Source organism: Anser brachyrhynchus (genome assembly GCF_964034855.1).
Source record: "Anser brachyrhynchus genome assembly, chromosome: 27".
Lineage (NCBI taxonomy): Eukaryota > Metazoa > Chordata > Aves > Anseriformes > Anatidae > Anser > Anser brachyrhynchus.
The window spans coordinates 3838863-3860123 of NC_137720.1; the positions used below are offsets into that span (position 1 = coordinate 3838863).

The following is a 21261-nucleotide window of genomic DNA, read 5'->3' on the forward strand; positions in this document are numbered from 1 at the left end:
CTGCTAACGTACCCAACCTGGAAGCCTCCAATTTACCTGCTTTTAAATAAAGACACTTGTAAAGGTGTCACGGCGCTGAAGCCCTAATTACAGCCTGAGCACGTTAATTCTCGGCTCCGGCTCTGCCAGCGCCTGTCGCGATGGGGGATCCTGTCTGCCCCCTTCCTCTCCCCCTGCCTCGGGGACGTGCGCGAGGCAGTGGGAAGGGAGGGAGCGAAGGGGACGGGGGGTTCAAAGCTCAGCTCTGCAGCCTCCAGAGCCTGCTGGAAAGGAATCCCTTCGGGAGGCAAAGCCCATCAGGTCTGGTTTTTGTGTCTGACCACTGGACTTGCTACTGGGGATGTGCCCTCGTGCTGGAGAAGGGAAAAGGGAAAACCCCTTTGCGGAGGTGGTGTGTCCTCCTTTGCTTCCCAGCAGCCCCAAAGCAAGGCTTGGGGCCGTGCCCGGCTTCGGGCACCATCTGGGAGCCCCCGGTCTGCCACGCACAGCCGGCCCAGGGATGTGTGTGCACAAGGACGAGGAATGTTTGTTTTTCCTTATTGACTTTCTCCGAATAAACGCAGGGCAGGCAGAAAGGGGCTCCGGCTGCAGCTGTTTACCAAGTGTTTGTGATAAAAAGCCTTCTCCATAGGAACAGGTGGCAGCGGGACTGTCCCCAGGAAGCACTGAGAGGGGCCTCTGCCACAGCTAGCCATTTAGGGCGAAGGAGAAAACGTGTTTTGTACCCGGCTCTGGGTGCAGCCAGGCACCGGGTTACAGCCCAGGGGGCTCAGCGGAGTCAGGTTCTTGGGCTGAATATTGCTAGGGACACGCAATGGCCCAGAGGAGCTGTGCCCAGGCAGAGGGAGCCCTGCTCCGACATGGCCCCGTGCGTCACCACGCTGTGGGGCTCTCCCCTTTTGCATGTTTTTCCCCTCTAATCTCACCCGAGTCCTACGAGCCCTCCTCTGAGGGGATTTCCTCGGGTGAAGGGATCAGTCCCGAAGCGTGAGTTTGCGCTGAAGCCTGAAGAAAGAGGAAAGGATTGGCAACAGGGTGACTGCCGGGGTTTGTGCGGTGTCACAGGCACAATGCGCTCCGAGATGCCCGCGCACGAAGCAATGGCCCTGCTCCGCTCCCAGCGCCCCCAAACCGTGCCCTGTCCTGGAAAACGGGCACAGGTAGCTCATAAGAGCAGCTTTCCCTACCCAGCTCTCTGTGATCCCGGCCATGGTGCGTGCCGTGCCGTGCTGTGCCATGCCGTGCCATGCCCCCAGCCTCAGCAGGACACCTGGCACGTGGCCGGGCTCTCTGGGATTTGCACAGTCCCGTGAGCAGGATCATTGGGTTGAGCGAGTCCAGTGGTGGTTTGATGATGCAGCAACACAGGATTTTTTGGTTTTGTGAATGCAGGATTTGGACTTTGGTGGGGCCGGCAGAGGGCTCGCTCCTCGCTGCTGACCAAAGCCAACTTAGCAGGGTGTTGCGACGGGGTACCAGCACACGGATCCTAACCGCTCAGCTGGCCAAGCTTGGGAAAAGCTGACCCAGGCAGCTCCATCGCAAAATTAGCCCTGCCACTAATGGCCCGGCAGGAATCCATTTTCCTTCCTTGGGTGCAGACACGTCCATCCTCCCCCACGCTGCCTGGCACAGGGCGAGCAGGGCTGGCAGGAGCCCCGCGCCATGCCGGCCGCCCCCAGCCCCAGCTCAGCACCTAAAAATCCCTCGGCAGCACCGTGCCGGCTTATCTTCTCATCACACAAGCCTAATCTTCATCTACAACAATTAAATGGTGCATTTAAACCCCGACACGTGAGATTCAGGATGCCTGACGGTGCTGCTGTTGCTTACAGAGCCTGGCAGGGTTTGGTATCCGCGTGCTGGCGCAGTTTCTTCCACAGCCTCGCTGAATGCTCATCCTCCAAACCTAAGCACGTGCTGCTGTGAAAAAGTACTGCCTTTTATCGCTGTGCTGATAAGAGACCCGGAGACATGCGTTTCCACACCTGGCCCTAGCCAATCGATATTTTATCTATCATTTCCTCTATTAGGTACTGCATGGAGGAATGTCGCAGCAGCCCCGTGCTCCTTTCCCGGGCTGTGCCGGGCAGGGGACGGCGCCGCGGGGGCATCGGGAGCATTGGGGACCTCCGCAGGGAAACACCTCGAGTGCTTTGGATGAGTGGAAGAAATGCCCTGCCCAGGATGGTGGAGGAATCCCAAAGGGTTGTGCAGGAGACTAGGAAGGGAAATGGGACAGGAGAAAAAAAGCTGAATTTTCCTTCCTCTCGGAGGAAAGGGGAGGGAAGCCTGGCTCTCTGAGGCAGCACGGGCAGCTTTGTCCTGCCTGGGCTGGGCCCTACTGGAGAGGTAGAAGGAAACAGGGGGAATAAAAGGCAGCAGGGGGAAGGGGTGGAAGAGTGACAAAGAGATGTGGAGGATATTGGCAGCACTTGGCAAAAGACACCCAACCTGGGAAGCTGACTGACGGGGCACTTGGAGGAGAACAAGTCTCAGGAGCCAAAAATCCCAACCCAGGAATTTTTCAGCATCTCCTTACAGATTTCGCCCTCTCAAGCGCACCCTTCCCTTCCCCTCCGACAATTTCACAGCATTTCCCCCATTAACCCTTTGCAGCCGGAGGGATGGTCAGCGCGTCTCCCACCTGGCACCGGCTCCCACATTTAATTATCCTCCTTCCCGTCACACCGCTCAGCTGCCACGCGCGTTTCGCTGGCTGCAGCAGCAGGCTCATCCAAACCCAGAAACGTCACTTTGGGTGTGATGGATTTCAGGCTGGCGCTGCGTCCCCGTGCAAAGGGCCGCCTGCCACAGGCTGGGCTCCCATCTGAATCTGCATTTTCCCGGACTGATCCCTTTTCACTGATTTATTCCCCGTTTGCACCAGGAGAAAAAGGTCTGGAGAGGTTGCAACGCTTTTCTTTCGTTGTGCTGTGAGCGGAAAAGGTGAATTCCCAAACTCTTCTCTCCAGACGCTAAATCTAGCCGGGAAATGCTATCTTTTTTTTTTTTTTTTTTTTTTTTTGCTCAGGGGAAAAAAAAAAGAAGAAACTAAGATGATAATAAAAAATTTTCTTGCATTTTTATGTGCTTTTGAGTGCACAAACATGAGAAACAGCCCCTTGCTGAAAAGATATTTTGTCACTTAGGAAAGCAGACAGGGTTTATTTGTATTTTTCTGACAAACTGCTGAAAACCTAGAGATTTCACTTTCTGTTCTGGCAGAAACTCCTGCTAAAACCTAAAAGTCACTTTCCATTGTGGGGGGGGAGGGAAAAGAGGACGGGTGAAAGCTCGTCTGCGGCACGAGGAGCCCCGTGGCTGCCTGGGCGCTCCGGGGGCTGCCAACCCCGGCACGGGGGGACCCCGGCGGTGATTTTTTAGGGCCCCCTCCCCGTGCCCCCATGCTGGTGGAGGTTTGAGCCTGTCACCTGCTTCCCTGCCAGGCTGCAGGGCTGTTAACTTCTGCTGACACGGGCACGGAGCAGCCCCTCCCCGTCCTTGATAACTCATGGCAGCAACACTTGCACAAATCTTTAATTGTTTAGTTTAAAGAATTGTGTTTTGACCGCAAGGGGATTTTGGCTGGAGCTCAAGAACTGATAATGATATTTTGCTGCCAAGACGTCTTCTTGGCTCTGCCTGTGTTAATGTTCACTTACAAGAAGCTCCAATTAACTGCATCAGCTCTCACAGAGCGAGAGCAAGCGAGAGTGGGAGAGATTATGTCTTTTCCTGAAAGAAAGAGGGGAAGAAAGAGAGCAAGAAAAAGAGAGAAAGAAAGCAAAGCCAAGCACTCTGCACCGCCAGCCTCGATGTGGCACTGAGCCCGTGGCAGATGACTTCCAAGGCGTTGGTCCATGCAGCCTCAGCCCTGACCCAGCCGGAGCCGCCTCCATCCATCGGCTCCGTCTCCCTTCGGAGGCTGGCGCAGGGCAAGGGGCAAGGCAGGGAAAGCCCCAGCGAGGCGGGTCTGGAGATCGGGGGCACTCACACCCAGGGACCCCAAGTTTCTCCCCTTCATCCCCACTTGTTGTAGGTAAGAAGAGCAAGGAGGTAAAACCGGAGTGTGACAGGTCCTCACCGCCAGCCTCAGATCCGTGGGGCATCGCGGACGTCATCCCTCCTCCAGCCCGGGCACTCAGATCAGCTTTGCCCACTGCTTCCTCCAGTCTGATATGGGGAGATAACCAGCTCTGGAGACACACTTTTTTGGGCTGCCACATCTGAGCAGAGACCAAACCAATGAGGCGCAGCAGAGCTGAGTGGCAGCGGGGTTTACACCAAGCAGCTTTTGTAGGGATGCCACCGGGTGCAGCCCCGGCCCTGCTGCGCCCTTCCAGCATCGCCCTTTGCCGTGCAGGTGCCAAGAGCCACCAGCGAGGCTGGAGGCCGATGCCCCAAGGACTGGAGGCTGCAGCAGCGCTTGGGGCAGCTGCCTCCCGGGAGGACGAGCCGCGGCTTGCTCGGGGGCTTTGGGGGATCAGACCGGGGGATTTCTCACCAGAGCCGAGGCTGTGCCCCCGGACGGCTCAGCGAGAGGGTCAGATCCTGCCCTGCCGGCTCACATTACACGGACGCGAGGACAGGAAGATTTAAGAGTGGAGATGCCACACAGTACAGTGTGTTGTTTGTCTGCCTTTGAAATAGGAGGCAGTGAGAGCGGGAGGGGAGGGAGGCCGCACCGGCCCGCGCCTCTGACTTGCAGTTCCTTTCTGGCATCGAGGGGAATTGCATCGGCTCCCCTTGCCTCTGTTGCTTCAGGTGCAGCTCTGTTTTCTTACATGTTAATTTTTTCCTGTTTTATTATCCTGGCCCTCACCCGCTACCAGAAACCCTCCACCGGCTCCGGGAACGCTTCCTCCAGCCAGCAGCTGGGACGCATTTGGCCAGGGAGAGCCCTGCCACCGCTGCCGGGGGGTGGGCACGTTTTGGGGTGCAGGGACGGACACCTCCTGCTGCCGCCAGCCCTGAGAGGCTCCAGGTTGGCTCTGCCCCGTGAGCACCGACGTGTGGACAGGGATTTCCCCTGAAGCCTGAGACCTGAGCATTTCCTGGTGAGATGCCCGCTGCTCTGGGGACCTGTGCTGGCCACCACGTACCACCAGCAGGATGGTGCCACGTTGAGAGGTCCCTCAAAGCCCCGTGTATCTGCGCTGCCAAAGTGTGGGGGGAAAGAAGCCTCTCCAGTGCAGAGTGGAAGGGATGAGTCAGGACGGGGCTGCTCAGAGCCTCCAGGGCTGAGCCTGCACCCAGCTGCTGGCACATGCAGGGTGCCACCGTCCCCCAGGTCCCCCCTGCCACCAGTCTGTCCCCCGGTCCCTTGGGTGCTCCGCATTGCTGCTGGAAAAAAAAAATCCCTATTCATTGACTACATGAGGAGCGTAAGCAGATTAAAGCCGAGAGCTACGAATATCCCCCAGCGGGAAACTCCAAGCAATTTATCCCCTTCCCTCCGCATTTCAGCTCCTGGGAAGCTGGAGCTTTTTGTCCCCTTGCCCTTTCTTGGTCCTGGTCACAAATTCTGGAGAGCAGAGCCTGTCCTGCCCAGGGCCAATGCGCACAGGGCGATGCAAGAGGAGGCAGACTCGGTGCCAGCACCAGACCTGGGCTCGTGTCCCATCAAGGCAGGGATGGAGCCGGGATTTCTACCTGCCGCCAGCCACGGATCCAGCTGGCGGCAGGGATGGGGCACGAGACAAATGTTCCATTTACATTTTAATTTCAATAAAATTGTTTTATTTTGTATTTTATTACTGTGCTGGTGCAATAAAAGCATCCATTAGCCCCAGGGAACCTCTCTTCGCATTAGGAGGTTTCTCAATCAGAGTTTGGGCAGGACAGCCACGTGGCCTCCTGGTTTATCACCAAACCTGCTTAGTGCTCCACAAAAGTGAGGTCTCCTTGATGTAAACCCCATGTGTAAGAGCAACTGAAAGCCCTGAAATGCAACTTGGGCTCCTTTATTTAAATAAACCACAAGGATAAACCTCCTGCAGGTAAGCACTGGGTGTTCCCTCCTTATTACAGCTCCGTACCCTCCCTTCAGCATTCAAAACCATGAGTCAGATCAAACCCAAACCCCGAGACTGACTTCAAAAATCCCAAGTTGTTTTTTTTAAGCACAACGTGTTTGCTCCGTAGGATTTTTTTTTTTTTAATTTTCTCTCTTTTAAAATAGAAAACTTCTGGGTGCACGTTTTCAAGCCTTCCCCTTTATTTTAATGGAAGATGCTCTCCTTTCAAGTCAATAAAGATATCCAGGACACAGATTACCATTTGGCCCTCTGCTTGTCTGCTGGATTAATTTCAACTAAATTATAGGTAAAGAATGATTGATTATTGTGATGATTAAGAATTTATCCTCATATAATACCTTTCATCTGCAGAGGCACACCAGACATTAGAGCAGTAGGTACAGGAAAAATTCATGCGGTGATTCGGATCGCACGCCACGTGGGAGGAGAACGGATGGCCCGCTCCCTGCCCCAGGGAGGGCAAAGCCAGAGGCAGAGGACAAAGCGGTGGAGGCAGCAAGGTTTTACAAGGAGGCAGGAGCAGGGCAGCAATGAGGCAGGTACGGTGGTCCCAAGCAAGCCTTGGATCTGTGTTAACAAGCTGAAGGTGTACAAAACACCAGCTCGATTGGGCTTAGAGCTAATTGCTCGGAGCTGCCCTCGCGCACCCCTCTGCCTGGCTGGGATGAACCCCGTGCACACAATCTGCCCTCGCAGCCCCCACAGACACAAAGAAGCCGGCGAACCCCGCTATGAATCATGGTGGGTTTTTTCTCCAGGCTTGGAGGCACAGGAGGAATTACTGTTGTCCTGGGGCTGACATGCCGGGGAGATGCCGGGTGCCACGGTGGGTCACTTCTCCTTGAAACCTCCTGGATCTGTGAGTTTGTGCCAACATCGCAGTCGTGTTCATTGCTCTTATTCTGTGCTTCCAAAGGGACAATTTGTGGACACACGTATGAATGCAGGGTGCGAAGGCTCACCCTGGCGCAACAAAAATATTTTACTTATTTTTTTCTGGAGAGTTCAACGGAGGCAGCACCAGCAAGGACCCGCTGACCGCACGGAGGGAGATCTCCGGTGGTCCCAGCCCTGGAAGGGAAAACCTCGGCCGTGCCTGCACCACTTCGATTCCTCCTTGGAGTCCCTGCTGCCCACCTGGGGTCTGGCGCGCTGCAGCCCACCTCCGGGGGGTGTCCCTCCTTCCCCCCGTTCCTCTTCCTCCCCTTGCTGCCAGCGATGGATTTATTTCCTTAGCGGAAAGGACGACGAGTTTACAGTTGGGCTTTCACGAACGCATCTGATAGCGGCGCAGCAGGGCAGGAAGATCCCACCCGTGGGGCCGGGGTGCTCCCCGCGGCCCCCCGAGCCACCCCCTCCTTCCCCGGCCCACCGCCGCCCCTTCCCCGGCCTCAGACAGTCCTCAAACAACAACTGTCTGCCTGCCCGCCTAATCCCTCACAGGTGACCTCAAGACAGCCGACGCCTCTCGCTAAATTCTCACATTCCTCCGCGCTGCCTTAACCCCTCCGGCACCGCGTCCGGGCCCCCACGGCTGCGGCTGTGCCGGGGTCCCCATGGGGGGGGGACCCTTCCCCGGCGCTCCCCATCCCCGCGGGGCTGGGAGCCGCCCGATGCCGCCTGGATCATCCCCTTCCCCGAGCTCCCGGTCAGAGGTTAAAAGCCTAATGTATTATTATAAAGCCCAAAAGAAAAAGGCTCGCATTCTCCCCTATAAATCTTCCTAACAGCCTCGGCACATGTGGGAGCCAGACGATGCCCCGGCCTCTCCCGCGGCTTCGCTCCCGTACCCGCTGCGCTTTGCTTCGTCGCCGCCTCGAGGGGTGGCCCTGGGACGGTGCCCATGCTCCCGTCCTGCGCCCCTGGTCCCTGTCCCACTGTCCCCAGCTCCCCCGGCATCTGCTCCTTGCCAGGCACCTGCGAGAAGGAGGAGAAGGAAGAGGAGGAGGAGGAGGAGGAGGAGGAAGGAAGGATGCTTCCACCTCTCTGACCAGTGCCAAGTCTCCCTCCGTGCCCTCTGCAGAATGCCTTGGCACAGCCTTGCGATGTCCCAGCCCCGGGACAAGGGGACTGCAGGAGATATAAGGCAGGGAAGGGTCAGGGAGCTCCAAGAGCTGAATATTTCTGGTCTGCCCTGCTCGCAGCCCTGTGCTCCTGGCCCTCAGCATCCCCCCAGCATCGTCCCACGTCCCTCCATGCTACCTCGGGGGACAGCAGCTCTCCCATCTCTGCTCCTCTCTGCTCCGGGCTTTTTTTTTTTTTTTACCTCTTTAACTCAAGCGAGACCTCAGGAAGCAAATTATTTCTAGTGTAAATAACCTGGCTGCAGCAGGTCCATGCCGGTAACACTGGACCACCGGCTGTTTGATCAATGGTAAGCGTTTAATACCTGCGTGGAGATTTGCTACAGCATGACAACAGCTGTGGGGAACAAAGGCTCGGCTTTTCTCTTCTTATTCTTTTTTTTTTTTTTTTTTTTCCCAGTATATACATATATTTTTTAGGAGGGATGCCAAAGTTTCTGGAGATCAAAGTGAAACCAGTGTCCAGAGATGATCGAGACAATAAAACGGAAGAAGGGCAGGGAAAGGGGGGAAGAAAAGCGGGGCTGAGATGGGAAAGCTGCGCTGGGAGCCGGGAGCTGCAGCCGGGGATGCTGCGGGCGCTGCGCAGGCTGCACCGTGCCCTCTGCTGGCTGCAGCCGCCGGGATGGGGCCGGATCCGGCCCTGGCTGCGCCCCTGCCCCTTAAGACCCCTCGGCTCCATCCCATTGCTCTGCTCTGGTGGGCAACGGCGGCTCCTGCCCAGTCACCAACTCAAAACCCTGCCTGTGCTGTGCTTGGCGGTGCAACCTCAGGGAACTTGGGGTTCCCTTCCCATCCCCACCTGTCCTGTGCTGATAAAAACAGCTCGCAAGGGGCCACGACTGCCGTTTTGGCCCCCTGCTGCAACGTGAGTACGGTTGTACCCACAGGTAAGGGGGTGGAAACGGGGGGGGGGGGCCCTGAAACCCCAGCCCCAGCCGATGCCAGCCCCAGGGACTGGCGCAAGCACAGCAAGCATAACGCAAACAGGGCGAGGGGGGCAAGGCTGATGACAGGGCTGGGGGCACGAGGAGCCTGGCAGGGTTGGCCTTGCGGGCAGCTGTGGCTTTAGGTGCTGCTGTCTGTACCCCAAGAGCCACAAAGCTTTGGTTGTGGCTTCCTGGGGGGCACAGCAGAGCGGTGCAATGCGCCGTCCCCCTCCGTGGACACCTTGCTGGGGTGGGGAGCAAAACCACCCCAAAAGTCATCCCCGATGGCTGGGGACCCCAAAAAGATCTGCAAACGGAGCACGGGGCCTGAGTAATGTCCCCACCGGCTTCAGCTAGCTGTGGCTGGGTTCGTCCTTCCCTTGTGCATCCTCCACATTTCTGCCCAGACTCTGAGCAAGCCTGCAGCTCCAACCAACCAGAGGCCTATAAATCACGGCCGTTTCCCAAGCTTTTTGCCTCCGAGCCAAGAGAAGCCATTGATTTACTCTGATTTTTGAAGCAAAACAGTCCGTGGGCCAACATTTGCTGGAAAGCTGGGATGGACCCAGCCCAGAGCAAGCTGCTCTCGCCCCTTCAAAGCCCAAACCCCAGACCCGAGAGCCCGGGCTCTTGCCCAACCCAGGTCTCAGTTTCAGAGCTCCGATGAAGCTGGCAGAGATGGCAGCACCCTGGGGAATAAATGGGTCTTTTACCCCTCTCCTCCACCCCGATGGGGCTCAGGATGGGTCTCCCCCATCACCACTCCATGCAGCAGTGCCCACTGCTTGTCTTTCCTTACAAACCCTATGGGGACAGCCGCTCCTGAGCCGAAGGGCGAGGAGAGGAGCCCTTCTTGTTGCAGCTCCGCTCCCCTCCTTCCAAGCTGCCTTTGACTCCCTGCTTTAAATGCCCAGGACGGTGTGAAAGCGGCTTGCTCACCTGTACGTGCTGAGCAGGCTCTTTCCGAGAAGAAAGGCCTGCAAACAAACAAACCAGCAGGATTTGTCTGTGAACAAACTGTGAACTGCGACGGAGCGTCTTTCAACCTCCAAATCCACCTAAGCACCGAGCGGCAGCAGCAGATCGATCGCGCTGATCAAAAAAATGAATATTTGTTTCAAGGGCTCACCAGACGTCCCCAAGACACTGGTTATTTGGCAACTTATTCTGTAAACATCCAGAGGTGGCTCGCTCAACTTTCACAAGGTATTTGCTCCCAGCTCTCGCCTCGACTTTCTTAAGGCTCTTTCTGAGCTCCGCCATCCAGCTCTTCTCTCCCTGCCCGTGGCTCAGCCGAGCTCAGCGGCCGCAGCAGAGCAGGTATTTGGGTTGGGATGGAGGCTTGGTCCTGCCTGCTTGATCTGGGCAAAGAAGGACTTTAATCCTGACCATTAGGAAATCACGGCTCATGTCTCCCCACCTGAGGTAGCGAGCTTGAAAATCATCAAGGAAAAACCAGTGTTTACCTTCTGGGTTTCACATTGCTCCAGTTCATATTTTCTAGCTTTATCTCAGCCACAAGGACAAGAAAATATTTTTTTTTATAAAAAAGGAAAGAGCGGAGATTTTCACATAACCACATGATTCCTGAGGCTTAAAAATCTCCAAATTTTGGGAGAGTCACAATAAAAATCCTCAGGCTCGGTATGATGCTGGGCTGCTTAGTTTGGCTGGTCAGCGTGGCCCAGAGCTGTGCAGAGCCCGCACAGAAAGGTCTGACCCCAGGTTTTGTCCAAGGCACAGGACGTGTTTGCAGCTGGGGCTTTGGTGCTGGCCTGTTTCTTGGAAGAGCCAGATAAAACTATTGCAACAGCTTCCGTGAAAGCCAGCGAACTCTGCGTTTGAGAAAAGCAACCCAACGAGGTTTAGGTGAATTTTCTCACTCCCTGCGAGCTTTTCCTTCCCAGCCCACTCGCGTTGCACCAAGCACCCGTGCAGCGCCCAGGCTCAAGGACGTTGTGCAGCAGATGAGCCCCTGCCAGCAGAATTGGTGACACCGGTGCTGGCAGCGTTTGATGCCAAATGCCAACTGGATCCCAAAGGTTTGGGCTCAGATGGAAACTCATTGCCCAAAGACTTTGCTCTGGGCACCGCCTGCATCCTCACCTTCTCCTCGCATGCCCAGGTCTGGGACTCCAGGTGAGGGCAGGGGGAGATGGGGACCCTTTGGTGCCAGCAAGGAGCAGGACAGCCTCACCCAGATGATGGGGCTCCAGGTTCCCGTGCTGCCCCTAGGCTGCATGAGCGGGATGCTCACCTCCAAACTCAAGCTCAGGCACACCTCCTTGCCCCTTCCCAGCCCCAGACACCCACCTGGACCCGCTGCTGCGGGCGAGAGGTGCTGGAGAGAAGCGGCGCTGCTCAGCCGGTTGCTGCCACCAGCTGCCACATCCCCGTCCAGGGCCAGTTCCCAGGCTCTGTGCACAACTGTCCCGTCCTGTCCCCGCAGCCACCATGCCCAGGGGAGGACTGAAACCAAGGGCAAAAGGCTGATTGCCCTCCCAGCCTGGCGCTACATCCATCGATATCCGCGCCGTGCCTTAGCCGATCCTGAGAGATAAGTGAATCCCCCGCGCCGTCTGACAGGCGGGTAGACATTAATAATTATGTACTATTTAAGGCTGATTGAAAATGAAGAGGTGGAGGTGTTGGGACAGATGTGGCAGTGCCAGATGGATTGTGATTAGATTAGCACCGTTCCATTTGACGGGATCTGAACCATGCTTTAATCATTTATTGTGAAAGCTCAGCTCTGCGCCAGCACACGGGTGCGCGTCGCCCTCCCTGTTGCTCCGCTCTTGCGACATTTGTTAGTTTGGTTCACCCTGCCACGAGTTGTCTTTGCTTGAAACGTGTTGTGTTTACAGCTGGTGTTTCAAGCCCCGATCCCTCCCCTCTGCCTCTCATCTCCTTGTTTGTACAAAGCCTCCTGCAATTGCCGAGCTGAGCCTGTTAGTCACTGCCGTCGTATAAACAACGCAGGCGAGCAGTCATCTCCTCTGCCATGAGACGAGTCACGTAAGTGAGGAGTGGGACCCTGACCAAAGAAGGGCCCTGCAGGCAAAACTCCAGGAGCAGCATCTTCTCCTTCACCGCTGCCTCCATTCCTGGAAAGATCCAGAGCTCTCCTCGATGGTGCTCAGCCTTCGGTGTGGATCCTGCAGCTCCGTAACCGGCCTTTTTGCACCAAATGCATCAAAAAGTGCTTCTCCAGACCACGCATCAGGGCTGGCAGCTGTGTTACAGAGCAACGTAGCAGTCCGGGAGGAAAGGGAAAAAATAAAATGCCAGTATCCACTTGAGATCCCTGGAGCAATAAAGGGAGGCAGAACAGGATTACCTGGGTAACTGGAAACTAGCTCAAGACCCTCACTGGCAGTGTCATGCAATTTTAATTATCATAAGTGGTCTGGATCTCAATGGATGGAAAAACTTATTATTGTTATTATTCCCTTCAAACGTGATAGGTTTTAGTTAAACACACATCCATATCTATTAATCATGCAACATTTAAGATGGAGCCAAAGTAATTAGCCAAGATTCAGACTGCAGGGATCACCTTAAAATAAAACATAATGCAGTTGCTTCCCTGTAGTCCTTATTCAGCCATTCGATTTTTCTTTTCCCGGAATGTTAGGTTTGGGGCATGTGGGGGACAGGAACCTTTTGGATCCCAAAGTCCAGTTTCCCGACATCCTGATGAGCTTTTCTGGCTGGCTGATGCTGCCGTGCCGACCCAAAGCTACAGAGATGCAGCGAGGTGGTTGCATCTCAGTGGCAGTGAAAGAGGGTTTTGCATCGATGTGACGTTTGTGAAGCACGTCCAGATGAAAGGCAGACTAACTGTAAGCTATTATTATACTGTCTAATATAGTTTAATATGTGTGCACTACTTTCTATAGAGTGCAATACAATCAAAACCACATTACTTCTCCATGTGGGTAGTTTTCCTGCGTTGACTTGTTTCCAAAACAGATGTGAATTCTTAGCGAGGTCTCCCGCCCCTCTCCTTAAAGAGGATAAAATGTCATCTTTGCTTATGCGTGCAAAACCAAAAGGCCCATAGGAACACAAAACTGCCATTTCCAAGTAGGTCAGGGGGTTGCGTGGCCCAGCGTCCCACCCTGAACCCCAGCTGTTCCCACATGTTTCCAAAATGGGTACAAAGAGGTCTCATAATGAGTGAGAATGGGATAATTCATCTAGCTGATCGCCCTAACCTCAGCCCATCCGTGCTGGTGCATGCCCCAAGGCGTACTTAGAGCTGTTATTATCTCTAATGCAATTTTAGAAGTTTGTTTTTTTCTTTTTTGGTAAAGCTTTCCTTCGTTTTTTAGACTTTTCCTAGCCCTGGCCTCGAAACCCTGTGGCAATGAGTTCCACAGGTGCCATGCTGCACATGCACGCTGTCCTTAGCACAAAATCTGTGCGGCTCTAGAAGCTGCGATGAAATAACTGGGATCCCCCTCAGCTCAGCCCCTGATCCCCCAGTATTTGGGGACCACCGTTCCGCCAGCCTTGCCGTGAAACATTCAGGTTAGCCTAAAGAGGCTTCCCCCAAAGGTTTAGTGCTGGTGTCCCGGTTTGTGCCCATCTCTCCTTATTCTGTGGTTCTCGCAGGGGCCCCGGATACCTGCAAACCATTCACAAAGCAACCCAAAGCCCCCTGCCACCAGGGTCTGTGCCAGCCCCCAGGGGTCTCCCGCTGGGCTCCCGCGCCTCATTTCGGCTGTGCAAAAAAGCAGTGCTGGAGCTGGGCAGCTGGGGAGCTGGGGGGGGGCCAGCATTGCCCTGCTGTGGCTGAGCAGTGCCCTGGGATTGTGTGCAGACGTGGGGGGCACCCACCGGGGCGGCCCTCCCCAGACACCCAGCTGAGGTTCAGTGCGCACCAGCTACAGACGCCTCTGCTTCCTCGCAGCCTGCAAGGGGGTTTCCATTAGGAAACGCCGAGTTCCCGTCTAACGGACACTCCCTTCTCCAGGCCTGGGTTGATATATGAGAGGTGAGGGTTGGGCAGATCCTTGCGTAAGATCAGAGCATCCCCAGACCCGGCGCTCGGCAGCTGCTGCGAGCGAGGAGTCAGCGGCAGGGCAGGAGCGAGAAGACCTCGCACAGGGAGGAGCTGGGACGGCAGGAGGGGAAGACGCAGGCTGTCCGGGGCTCAGAGGGGACAAGGAGGGAGCCCAGCACCACGTCCACGTCCCCCAAGTCCCGGCTGCACCTTGCGGGGCTGTGCCTGCTCCCCCTGCTCCGGCCGCCGGCCCCGGCGCGCTCCCCGCCGCACGCTGGCCACCGGCCCAGCCTGGCGGCTGCAGGCAATGGGTCTTGCCGCTTTTACTCCTGTTTACAGAAATGGGAATTTGCATGATGAAAATAACCTGGGACGGATTTTGATTTTACTGCCCTTGGCAGCGGGCTTGGAAAAAAACGGTGCATAGTCAATTACTGGAATTTTTAAACACAAATAATATTTTATGTGATCAGCAGGCTGGCTCGGGGCCTGGGCACCGCGCTCCAACGGCACTTATGAAAGGAACAAGCCATCAATTGTGCTGCCGCGCACAGGAGCCTGTGGGCAGGTGCAGCCTGTGTTGACCTTAGCGCACACAGCCCTCTCGGCTCGCTTAACCCGTGAAGTATGGGGCCGGAGATTTGCGAGGCTCAGACTTGGCTCCGGCTGCCGAGCTCTGGCTGGAAATTTCTTCCCTCCCTCCTTCTTTTTTTTTTTTTTTTTTTCCTGCCAGAAACCCAGGGAAGCATCATCCCTCGGCAGACACGGAGAAGGAGGGGGGATGCACGAGGCTGGGACACTCGCTTCCAGAGCTGGAGGTGCACAGCGAGGCGCCGTCCTTCGCGCCTCGCCACGGCCACCCCCGAGAGCCGTGTCCAACCTGTCGGTGGCGGGGAAGGGGTTAACCGAAGCAGGGGCCCCATCCATTTCCCCCAAATCCCCACCATCCTGGCAGGCGCCCCAAACCAACAGCCCTGGGACCTCATTCCCAGAAACGTTCGAGCCGGGAAGGCGGGTTCCGGGAAGGACCTGCACGAGCCAGCGAGGCCGTAACGCGGGGCAGGAACCTCCCTGGCAGCCACAGACCCTCCCGGGACGTGTTACTGGGATCAAGGGAATTAGGGGAATTACACTCCCCTCGCTGTTAGGCAGCTGGGGTGAGCGCAGGCGGCGAGGCGGTATCGGCGAGGCCGGGCGGTGTGTTTACCCATCGAGGTTCTTACGCAGCTTCCATCCCTGGCTAGAGAGATGACTTAGGAAGGCAGAACAATATTAATTCATTAATTTATCACAAATACTTTTTTTTTTTTTTTTTTTGTTTAAGCGCCGGGCAGTGAAAAGGCTTTAAATTTCCAGGCCTGCTGCCAGTTTCCTCCTTCTCTGCCGTGCTCACTTTAAAAACCTCGCCCCACGGGTCCCCTTGGCAAACCCCTGCCTGCGCGGTGCATTCGGCAGGGCCGCCTTCTGCAGCTCGGTGCTGGAAGTGCCCCGAAGGACCAGAGCCTGGCAGAAACCAGGGCTGCACTCGTAAGGGCTGCTGGCAGAGGCTGGAGGGTGCCATCCCTTGGCAAAGCGACCACTCCTGCTTTCAAACAGCTTCAGATTAAAAACCGCGATGATAATTGGCTGCCTGCTTTCTTCAGAAATAGGCTTTAAAAAAAAAATAAAAATAAAAAAATCACCGCTATTGTTGTTGTTCCAGGGCCAAGGGGAAGAAAAATTCCTTCCCTGTTTAAGGATCTTTAACACCTGGGTAGAGTTTCACTTCTCTCAGCTGCCTGCTTCAAGGCTTGATAGCTACTTCCTAATAACTCCGGGCTGGATCCAAAGCTCACTAAGTCAGCCGGATTCTTTCCATTCACCCAGCGCTGATCGGACCTTTCTTGGCCGATTTGAAACCATTTGACACCCTGAGTGTGTGCACACATGTAAGAGCGAGAGGCTGTTTTTTCGAGTGGCTCCTGGAATGGCTTTTTCATGTGCGCTTAGCTGGGGCACAACCTGCCTGCGGGAAGGCTCCCGGGGAGTTTCTGCCTCTCGGCAGCATTGTGCTGGGGGCTTCGTGCTCACCTCTCCCAGCCCAAGACACACGCGAGACCTTAGTGCCTGGCACCTCTCCTTGCCTGCTCGTGGCTCCTGCCCGCTGCTCGCCCTCGGGGAGCCCCTGCCATCACCTGGCTGCGGGCTGCAGCAGGAGGAGGCTCCCTGGCACGCGGGGCAGGCTGTGCGACGCGCTCGTGGCCTCCGTCCAGGAGATTTCAGCTGTTTGCTCTCGGCCGGGGCAGGTGAAAGCTGCCGGGGTTGAGCAAGCAGCTCTGCAGGAAGCTGGGTGACGGAGCTGGACGCTCTCCTCTGAGTCAGGGCGGCCCCGCTGCCCTCCAGCCGGGCCCCAGGGACCGGGCAAGCCCTGCGCTCGCCGCGGCTTTCTCCTCCCCGTCTGCGCTGACCCCGTCCAAGTATTGCTGCTTGGATGGGATCTCTTGGCTCCAGCTATTGCAGAAGCTAGGGAAGTGTTGCAGGAAGAGTCATGCAAACCTCCTGGCCCGGCTGAAACTGCTTTCCCCTCTATCCCCGGCCCGAGTTGTTGTGCTGGGTTGCTACGAGCTGCTAAACAGATGCTGCGGTGCCCCCAGCGAGGGCTGCATCTCATTAGGGGAAGAAATGAACCCTTTCAACAGTGGTCACAATCTGTAAAGGCTTTGGGATCCGTCCAGACCTTGGCGGTGGTCACCAAGGGCTGACTCTACACCCATAAAAGAGGCTTTGGGTCCCAAACAGCCAACACAAGGCAGCCTTTGAGGGAGTACGGCAACATCTGAGCTGGCTGGGGAAAACATCTGGGAAGGAAGAGGCCTGAACAACAGGCCACAGACATGCCTTGCCCACCCCACCAAGGCTCTTGGCAAAAGTGTGACCCCTGGAGCGGGCTTCTTCACTTCGCAGTGTCCATGGTGCTCGGACATGCCCACAGCACAACAGCGAGACCTCAATCCATGCATCGCCTGCTCCGTGCTTGGATAAAAACACGTGCAGCCAGCCTGTGATCATTTCCGTGCATGGTACACCTGACAGGTATGCAAGGATTCGGGTCCAGCAGCACGAAACACGCACGGAGATCTGTCTCCTGCACCGTGCGTGCTTGGCACGGGCAAATCTGTCTGCGGCATGCACGGCGGGTCTGTCACGGCACTGCCTGTGCCCGGATGGAGCGTGATGGATGCTCAAATGCTGGCAGGCACCGGTGCCCCGCTGCCACCGGAGCCCTGCCGTGAGCGGGGAGAGAGCTGTGTCCCCCGTGCACAAGCGCGTGTGTGCGCCCGAGGGCTGCTCGTGCCCGCGCGTGCGTGTGTGCAGAGTGTGCGAGCCCCCATGTATAAACACGGCAGCAGGGAGAGTGCTTGCAGCCCCCAAACTTGGCGTTCCCGGCGCAGCGCAGTTGCAAGGTTAAGTAAATATCTGACTGCGAGCTGAGGAAATGAGTCAAAAAACATTGAGAAAGAAGAAACGCAGATCTCCGGAGAGACAAACTCCATGCACAGCCTGTCCTTATTGTGACTGCGTGTTCCCGGCCTCCCTTCTCACCACCGAGCCTCCTTGACCTGGTTCTTTTCAAGCTGCCACCAACTCCCCACGCCGAGGGGGCAAGCAGAAGAGAAAAGAAAGCCCCAGCAGCTCCCTGCCCACCTCTGCGGCCGTCCCACCCTGCCTGCATCTCGCGTCCTTCTGCAGCATCCTCGCGCCCGGGCTGCGCCTCGTCCCTGAATCACGCGTGCGTCTGGAACGTGTTACGGCACGAGGAATTCCCTGTTTTACCTGGGGAAATCCCAGAGCCGGGAGGACGTGCCCAGGTGATGACAACCCCCTTGCACTCCCTGACAAGCGAATGGGAAGCTGGTGAGCGCTGTTTGAATGGCATCCAGGAAACGAGATGCGGCGTCTCGGAGACATCTAAAAAAAAATAAAAAAAAAAAAATCTGAGAATAAAACAAAAACAGCAATCACGCCTGATGGGAGAGGAATTGGATTCTGGCCTCCCCTCTGCTTCTCCCCTCCTCCCCCCAGCCTTCTGGAGGACCGAGCTGAATGCAGCTGGCTTAGTTTGGCTAATTGGCTCTGTCAATCAAGTGTCAATCAGGTCAGCTCTCGCAGCCGCTCCCGCCCGGGTGAGAGAAGTGTTAAATCCACGGGGCTGCCGGCTGGGAAAGCAAAGGTGACCGGCAGCGTCTGATGGGGTCTGGGGGATGTTAAACCTCGGAGCTGGCAGGGGAGGTGTGCTGGACCTGGTGCCTGGCACCGCTTTGCTGTGCGAGCCTCGACGAGCTGGTGCCTCAGTTTCCCCACTCCTAAAGGGGCTGAGGATGACCACAGAGAGCTGCTGGCTGCAAAACCAAACCCAGTGGGGCTGAAAAGCCCCAGATTTGTTCCACGCGCGGTCCTGGAGGCACTGCCCCCTCCTCTGGCAATGCGTACTTAGATATTCGGTGCCAGAAAAGAAGGAAATTCCCTCTTTATCCTCTGGGAGGGCGAGTGAGGGGTTAACCACAGGGGTGGCTGGGGAGGAGAAGGGGAAGGTTGGCAGCGATCCCCCCTCTGTGTCACAGCACGGCAGCGGTTAAGCCGGAGGTGCCACCTGGGAAGCAGAGACAGGTCTGAAGATGCTTTGCCAGTTACTTCACTGTACAAACAGCTTTTCCTTCCTGTCCCACAACACTATCTCTCCGTGATACACTAATTACCCAAAGCGCAAACCAGACAAAAAAGAAAAGGAGAAAAAAAAAAGAAAGAAAGGAAGAAACAACAGATTCTGGTGCTGGCTTTCCCCGCACGCTGAGAGATCTGGCAGCAGCGGAGGGAGGGGACAGATGCTGCTGCTCTGTTTGCCCGAAAACAAAGGAGGAGAAGATTACACTTGGCTTTTGAGTTTGCTTATGGCGAGATCAAACCCGCCGCAAGCTCGTCTGGCTTTCAAGTGGCAAAAGCCTCGGGTTATGGACTGGGGGGATGCAGCCTGGCCAGGAGCACGTGCCAGGCGGGGACCTGCCCGGGCAAAGGTGGCACCCAAGGACCGGTGTCACCGGCTGGGCACTGCTTTCTGCAGCTCTCCTCCCTCTTACAGGAGGGGAAACTGAGGCACGGGGCGATTCGGCACGCACACCCCCTGGGATATAGGGATATAGGGTGGGTACGGCGGGACAGCAGGGGGAGAAAGACGGCTGGGGATTGATGTCTTGATGCAGGGAGCTAAGGGACGGGCTGGCATCTCCGTGAAGGGCAGCACAGTGGAAATGCCAAGTTTGCCAGCACTGGCCCAAAGCCACCCCCAGCTGGTGCCGGTACCTGCCTGGCCCACACACCAAACCCTTTTCCCCAGCCGTCTTCATTTCCAGATCCCAGCAGAACTCCGCTGCTTCACCCACAAGCTCCAGCCAAGCACACTCGGCGGCGAAGGAGTTAAAAGCTCTGGGCCGAGCAGTTTTCTAGCCCGTGGCTTCTTTCCCCCTCTCCCTCCCCGGTTTCCAAAAAAAAAAAAAAAAAACCACCACATTATCAAAAACCTGCCTGGAATCCTCTCAGCCAGTGACACAGAAAATTCACATTGCGGAGGCTGCCAGGGCGACAACAAATAGCAACAGTAAATACAGCTGCCTGGAGCTCCCGGCTGGTGCCCTGCCCGCAGGCTGGGGCTCAGGAAGGGCGTCACGCTTCGGCACGACAAGCTCGGCCTCCACATTTCCCGAGGACGCTCGGCTTTCTTGGTGCCTCTCCTCCGGTCTCCTCCGCTCGGTTACCCGTGGCCCCTGGACGCGTCCTCCGGAGGAGTCACGGAGCCAACGCGACCAGTTCCCACTGACGCACATCTCCCTCCTTCCCTCTTTTGCTCCTTTGCTTTCCATCTCTCCAAGAGCCTGCACATCACGCACCCCGTGCGCAGAGCTGGGTCTCCATGGACCCCCCTCGGCCTTGGTGAGGCTCTGGGCAGGACTCCATGGCCCAGGGAGGGATGTTCCTGCAGGGAAATCCCTGCCCTCACCCCCAGGAGCAGCTCGGCTACCCCCTTGCTCACCAGCTCGATGCTGCGTCTCTACCTGCTCCCCCTGCGCCTTATTCCCATCTCCCCCTTCCTCCTTTTTTGCACGTTCCCCTTCTCCTTCCCCTCCAGCCATCACTCACACTTCACACATCTGCCACACTCACTTTAGCACCAGGTAACGAGGCCGTGTCTGGCCTAAAACCGGTAATGCTAAAGGATATATATATTTTTTTTCCAGCATCGCTTTTTTTTCCGAGTTGCGGCGGGCTCCCAGCCCCGCTCCGCATATCTGATGTTTATTTTAAGTCGGTTGCCGGGTGGAAGCTGTATCCCTGCAGTTCCTGTTCTTAATCTCTGCTTTTTTTCCCTCTTTTCTTTTCTTTCCTGCTGCTCCCCGCCTCCTTGGAACAGCACCTGCAGCCCCGGACAGGAATATTGGGGAGATGGAGGGGCCCTTCCCGGAGCTGTCTTTACATCTCAGGCCTCCTCCAGGGCATTGAGTCTGTCTCCACTTAAAATCAGCACCACAAACCCCACCACTAAGGTCAAAGCAGCGAGCACAGAGGCAGAATTAAAAGCCAATGATATAAAAGATGGGAAAGCTTCCTCTTGGCTTCGTGGGAGGGCACAGAGCAAGGCTGGACACCCACGCGACAACCTGCCTCCGCTGGGGGGACTTGCAGCAAAGGGGAATCCAGCAGGGAGCTCCCCAAGTTCAGACATCCTAAAGAGAGAGGCTGGATGCTAGGAATTAAAGGAAGATCCAGGACAGCCCCTCTTGGCCACAGCATCCCCACTGGGAGACCCCACAGCAGGAGGCAGAGGCTTGGTGGCACTGCCCGACGTCACCAGGGTCACAGCAGGCGCCTGGCATGGCAGGGACACGAGGGCCAGGCTCCTGCCTCCCACCTCGGGCTCTTGCCTGCCTCCCAGTGCCTGGCAGGGGGGGGGGAAAGAGATGAAGATGGAGAGGATGCAGACACGGGGCCGCCTGAGGGGTTTGGGAGGTGAGATTTATGAGGCTGTGGCTTGGAGAAGCTTTCAGGAAGGGGGGGGGAAGAAAAGCCTTCCTTCAGGTGGCTGCAGATCTGTCTTGCTGGTGATAGCAGAGATCTTACCCTGCCAGTCTGCACAGAGGAGGGTCTCACCTCTCAGGGACATTGCG

The 21261-nt window shown here is 56.4% G+C and overlaps 1 long non-coding RNA gene across 1 annotated transcript; it reads right to left on the reverse strand.

The window, feature by feature from the left end:
* Positions 1 to 432: 432 nt before the first annotated feature.
* On the reverse strand, positions 433 to 20681 carry LOC308183202. Its single transcript, XR_013942336.1, has 4 exons — positions 19606 to 20681; positions 16136 to 18013; positions 9994 to 12361; positions 433 to 7958 (listed from the first exon to the last, which is right to left on the reverse strand). It is a non-coding gene; the product is annotated as an uncharacterized lncRNA (long non-coding RNA).
* Between the last annotated feature and the right edge of the window lie 580 nt (positions 20682 to 21261).